The sequence below is a fragment of the Mastomys coucha genome, unplaced genomic scaffold (assembly GCF_008632895.1).
Source record: "Mastomys coucha isolate ucsf_1 unplaced genomic scaffold, UCSF_Mcou_1 pScaffold8, whole genome shotgun sequence".
NCBI classification, from domain to species: Eukaryota; Metazoa; Chordata; class Mammalia; order Rodentia; family Muridae; genus Mastomys; species Mastomys coucha.
Window position 1 is genome coordinate 589,844 of NW_022196914.1, and position 5,979 is coordinate 595,822.

Sequence of the window (5,979 nt, forward strand, 5' to 3'; positions counted from 1 at the left end):
TTCAATAATAACCATCATTATTACAGTTATAATGTTTAGATGTCATGGGGTTATTTCTACCCACTCAAAAAAATGGAAATAACAACATTTAAGCACAAGAAACCAAGTGACTGTGTTAAAGAGGGCATTTAAGAATAATATTTTAATAAAGCCAGGGCATTATTTTTTTAATGCAAAGGTCATTATGTAATAAAGTTCTCAAGGAAGTTGAGACATATTATAATATCATAATATTTGGATACTGTCATATCCAGTTCTATAATGTTACTAAAATATCTACATACTATAGTCATCTATATTTTTGTCTTTAAAAGATTTTCATTCATTCAAAAATGTTATGAAGGCCAAATATCCAATTCATGACAGATGGAGGAATTTATGAGTGTTTGAACTAAGAACTGTCTTTACTGAAGCGAAGTAAGAACTCAGAGTCCTTGTGGGCCACCCACTCATTCCCTTCCGCAGGTATGGAATCTCATCTTTGTTGGTCATCACACCTGCTATGTCTAAATGTGCCCACTTCGTATGTGTCATAAACTCTCGCAGGAATGCCGCAGCTGGACATGAACCTGCAGATCTGTATTTTCCAAGATTGTTGACATCAGCAAGCTGGCAATCTATGACTTGTCGTGTATAGTGCTCAAAGAGAGGCATCCTCCAGACTCAGTCCCCAGTTTCTACACTGGCCTCAAATAGTTTGTTCCACAGCCAGGACTATTGGTGAAGACTCCAGTGGCACCTGACCCCAGGGTTACGTCCATGGCACCTGTTAAGGTAGCGGCATTGATGATGACCTTGAGATTGAAGGTGTGTGCATAGCGGAGTCCATCGGCGAGGATGAGCCTCCCCTCAGCGTCAGTGTTATCAACCTGGATGGTCTTCCCATTCCTAGCTCTGACGACATCCCCTGGCTTGTTGGCCTTGCTGCTAGGCATATTTTCACAAAGAGGGGCCAAACCTATGATATTAATGGGCAAATTGAGCTTTGCTGCAGACGCAATGGCCTAGCATATTGTTGCAGCTCCTCCCATATCGGCCCTCATGAGGTCCATATTTGCAGAAACCTTGATGGAGATACCGCCACTGTCAAAGGTAATGCCTTTTCCCACAAACACCAGGGGTGCTTCAGTTGCATTGGCGCTGCCTGTGTAGTGGATTTCCAAGAAGACTGGTGGTTCTTCAGACCCCTTGGCTACACTTAGGAACGAACCCATTTCTTGTTCCTCTATCCAGGACTTGGGTCTGATATGGTGCTCTGTTTTACTACTGGCACTTTTAAGATTATTTTCAATAATTTCAGCAAATCTGGTTGGTGTCATCTCATTGGCTGGAGACTCCATCAGCTGGTGGGCCAAATTCTGCCCAGAAGCAAAGAGGACCCCTTTCTCCCAGGCCTCGAGATCACTGCTTCCATGGAGCTTCGCCAACACAGCCACCTTCTTCTGCTGCTTTAGGTCATCGTACTCATAGAGACCCAGCAAGCTCCTTCTGCAGCAGCTTGAGCACCTCCACAGGGATCCAGCTCCAGGTCTTGGACCTGCCTGCATCCTGCTGCAACAGCAGCTCTGATGTTCTCTTTGCCTTCCTGCCAATTTTGCTGGTCATCAACTCCAGCCCATCTGTTGCCAAGGCCGACAACTGTGGGGAGCCCCAGCTGCCACCCTATATACATATATTTTGAACACCTGGTTTCCGGCCAGAGCAGAGAGCATTGATAATCAAGCCCTTGGTTGGAGAAGCTGAGTGCCTCTAGTTTGTGATGCAAGCTGACATGAATTCCCACAGCCTATTATGCTTTGCCACGTAGCTGATGCTGATTGGGACCAAGGAAAGTATTTAACCCACAAGGGCTGGGGGCTAGAGAGAGACTGGAGAGTAAGTAAGTATGTGGAGATAGGAGTAAGTATGTAGAATTAGGGCTGGTGATGGGTTAGAGGTAAGAAGTAGATTTAGAAGAATAAGTATGTAGAGATAGTAAGTATGTTGAATTAGGGCTGGTGATGGGATAGAAGAGTAAGTATGGGATATAGAAGAGTAAGTATGATAGATAGGAGTAAGTATGTAAGGATAGATGTAAGTTGTAGGAATAGAACTAAGAATAGGAATAGGAGTAAGTAGAAATAGTAATAAGTAAAATGTAAGAAGCAAGATGTAACTAATAAAATGTAAGTAGAAATAAGTAAGATGTAACAAGCAAGATTACAAGGATCCTAATAAAATGCATGGGGAAGAGTTCGGTGTTTGCCTCCTTACTTCTAACTGGACAGGTAAGGTGGCTTACAGACAACTACCACACTGGGGAAGTCCTCATGCAGACCATAGAAGGTTCGGGTTTTGCCTGCCTTGAGAGGAGGTCCAAATATGTTCAACATTTCCCTCAGCTTCCCAGACACTAGCTTATTAAAACTCTTTCCCATATTTGTAAACTGTGGCATGTCTTTGTCTTTGGAATAAATTCCTTAAATTCCCTTCATCATGTCTGCGGTGGACAGACCCTGATCCCAGAGACCTCTCACCCACAGGCAGCAGAGTGCAACTCGCCTATAGTCATCTATTTTAAAAGTAAAGTTTAATGTATAGAATGTCCATATACCATAGTCATCTATTTAAAACATGAAGTTTAATGAATAGAACATGCCCAATATTATCCAAATATCTCCACTAGGGGAAATATTCTTCACACACCAAAAGAAGATTTATGTATGTTATATGTAGCATGGTATGTTCTGTCTTATGTAACTCAACAATATTCCATTGAAGTGATCTAGAACATTCTACTTGTCCACTCAAAATTGATGGCAATCTTGGCTACATTTTCTTTTATCTTTTGTTAATAATATTGTTAATAGTATGGATAGTTAACCTTATATTTGCTGGACAGTTTTTCTATTTTGTCAATTACATAGCTAGATGTGTGCCAACTGGGCTATTTGGTAACTCTATATACATTTTTAAAATCAATAACTTTTTTGTTATGTTTTACTTTTTAATTTTGAATTTTACTTATTTTTATTTATTCACTGTACATCCCACTCACTGCCACCCTCCTGGTCACCTCCTCCCACAATCCTGCCCTCCATACTCTCCTACCCTTTTCTGAGAGGTTGAGGCTGCATCTGGATATCTCCCCACCCTGCACATCAAGTCTCTGCGGGGCTAGGTGCATCCTTTCCCTCTGAGGCCAGACAAGACAGCACTGGAGTAAAATTTAAGACAATCCCACTAAAATCAGGGAAAAGACAAGTCTGCCCCTTTTCTCCCTACCTATTCAATATAGTACTCGAAGTCCTAGCTAGATCCATAAGACAACAAAAGGAGATCAAGAGGATTCAAATTGGCAAAGAAGAAGTCAATCTAGCACTATTTGCAGATGATATGAAATTATAAATAAGTGACCCTCAAAATTCTACCAGAGAACTTCTACAGCTGATAAACAACTTCAATAAAGTATATAATACAAGATTAAGTCAAATACACCAGTAGCCCTCCTCTATACAAATGATAAATGAGCTGAGAAAGAAATTAGGGGTAAAACATCCTTTATAATAGACATGAATAATATAAAATATCTTGCTATAACTCTAACTAAGCAGGTGAAAGATCTGTATGTCAAGAACTTAAAGTCTCTGATGAAAGAAATTGAGGAAGATATCAGAAGATGGAAAGTTCTCCCATGCTCATGAATAGGTAGGACTAACATTGTGAAAATGGCCATCTTACCAAAAGCAATTTATAGATTCAATTCATGTCCCACAAAAATTCCAACACAATTCTTTACAGACCTTGACAGAGTAGTTCTCAACTTTTAATTGAAAAACAAAATCCCAGGATAGCCAAAACAATTCTGAACAATGAAAGAATTTCCAGTAATTCTATATTTTAAACAGTTTTCCAAATAGCCTCAGTCTATATTCCTAACATCTGTGTAGGAGGATGTCTGTCTCACCATATTCTCATCTACATATGATTGTGAAGCACCATCTCAATGGAGAATTTTGTTGTTGTTTGTGGTGGGTTTTGTTTGCTGATTTGTTTGTTGGGTTTTGTTTTTTTTGTTTGGTTCATTGGTTGGTTTGTATAGCTACTCAGAAGAAATGTCTGTTCAGTAACTTTATTTTTCAGCTGAGATTTTTGTACTTTTTATTGAGCTTTAAGACTTTAGGATCTTATGTGTCCTGGATATTAGACCCTTACCAGATATACAATTTGCAGTGCCTTCTCTCATTCTGTGAGCCATCCTTTTGTTTTGTTTAGTTAACTTCTTTTGCTTTGATTTTGATCCATGCTTTTGCTCTGTAGTACAGGATATTCTGAAACTTGATTTGCTATAAAGTCCAGGTTATCTCTCACTCTGGCTTCTTAGTTTGAAGTTACAGACAAGGTATATGCTCCAATGCCTGACTTTATTTCAAGAATGTTTTCATATGTGTGTGTGTGTGTGTGTGTGTAATTTCATATTTATTATAGGTATATTTTATGTTATTAGTTTTGAGAATTTCATATAATATGTTCTAATTATATTCATCTCTCTCACCTAACTCCTTCCAGATCCACCCTCCTTCTGTAACACAAACAACTTTGTCTCATCATTTCTAAAACCCCAACAGGTCTAATTTATACAGCTTGTATATTTTCACATGTGTAGCCTTCTACTGGATATGATTGAATTACCAGGAGACACACTCTTCCAAAAAAACTATTGTTATTTTATTTTAAGTGTATGAGTAGCTTTCCTGCATGTGTGTTTATGCAGCACATGCATGCCTGGTGTTCATGGAGGCCAGAAGAGGACGTCAAATCCCCTGACCTTGTGTTTCAACTGGTTGTGAAGCCACCATGTGAGTACTGTGAATCCAACTGGATTGGCTTCAAGAGCAGCCATATCTTTGAACTGCTGAGTTGTTTCTCAGCCTAGGCAGGAGATACACTCTTAAAGAAAACTAACTTTCCCTCTACCAGGAGCTATCAGTTGTCAACAGCTCCACAGCTAGGGATGAGACTTCATGCCCACTTGCCCTTTGCGTGCTTGGCTGACTCTGGCTTGTACTGTGCATGATGCCATACCTCCTATCCACATGTGAAATTTTCTTGCTGTCTCTGGAAAATGCTATTTCCTTGGACTCTTCTACCACCTCTGGTTCTTATAATTCCTCTACTGTCTCTACCACCGTGATCGCTGAGCCTTTGAAGAGGTGTTGTGATATAGATATTCTATTTAGGGTTGTGAATTCTGCAGGTTTTTTTTTTTAATTGTTTACACTATGACCAGTTCAGATGTGGCTACCTGTGTTAATCATTGTGTACTGCAAATAGAAGCTTCTCTCTTAAGGTTTGAGAAATGCAGTAGTCTATAGGTTTAATAAGTTGTTAGGAATTAATTTAGCACTATGACCACTTAGCAGAATAATAGTAATAGGCTCTCCCATAGGGCCTATGACCTGTCTATCCACATGTTCTTGGCCCCAATATTGATGCCAGATATGGATTTTATCTTCTAGAATGAATCAACCTGAAAGTATTTGTGCCAATATTGTACCAGTGGGCATGTCTTGCTGAAACAGGTACTACTGTAGCTCTCAGAGTTCACCACTAGGTAAATAGCACCTTTCAATACTATGAAAGCTAGCCAATAGGGATGATGCTTCCAGGTCAGTACAAGATTGATATCTCCATGTTCTCTGATTTAAGTACATGGTGTGTGCAGAATGATGGTCTTACCATAAGTTCTTAAGGATAACAAATAACATTGACAATGAATCTATAGAACCCCTCTGACCAGCAACTCTAGAGAAAGTAACATATTCTTGGTTCTGGGCTTTTTATACAATAGTCTGTGGTGTCTAGTAGAGGCACTGCCACCCTATTAGAAAAAAAACAAAAAAACACCATTTAAACTCTTTTATGGCTATGATAAAACACTATGACCAAAAACAACTTGAAGAAGAGGTTTTATTTGGGCACCGGCCCAGACAGACCAGA

The 5,979-nt window shown here is 39.6% G+C and overlaps 1 pseudogene; it reads right to left on the reverse strand.

The window, feature by feature from the left end:
* Positions 1-391: 391 nt before the first annotated feature.
* Positions 392-5,297, reverse strand: LOC116083826 (annotated as a pseudogene).
* Between the last annotated feature and the right edge of the window lie 682 nt (positions 5,298-5,979).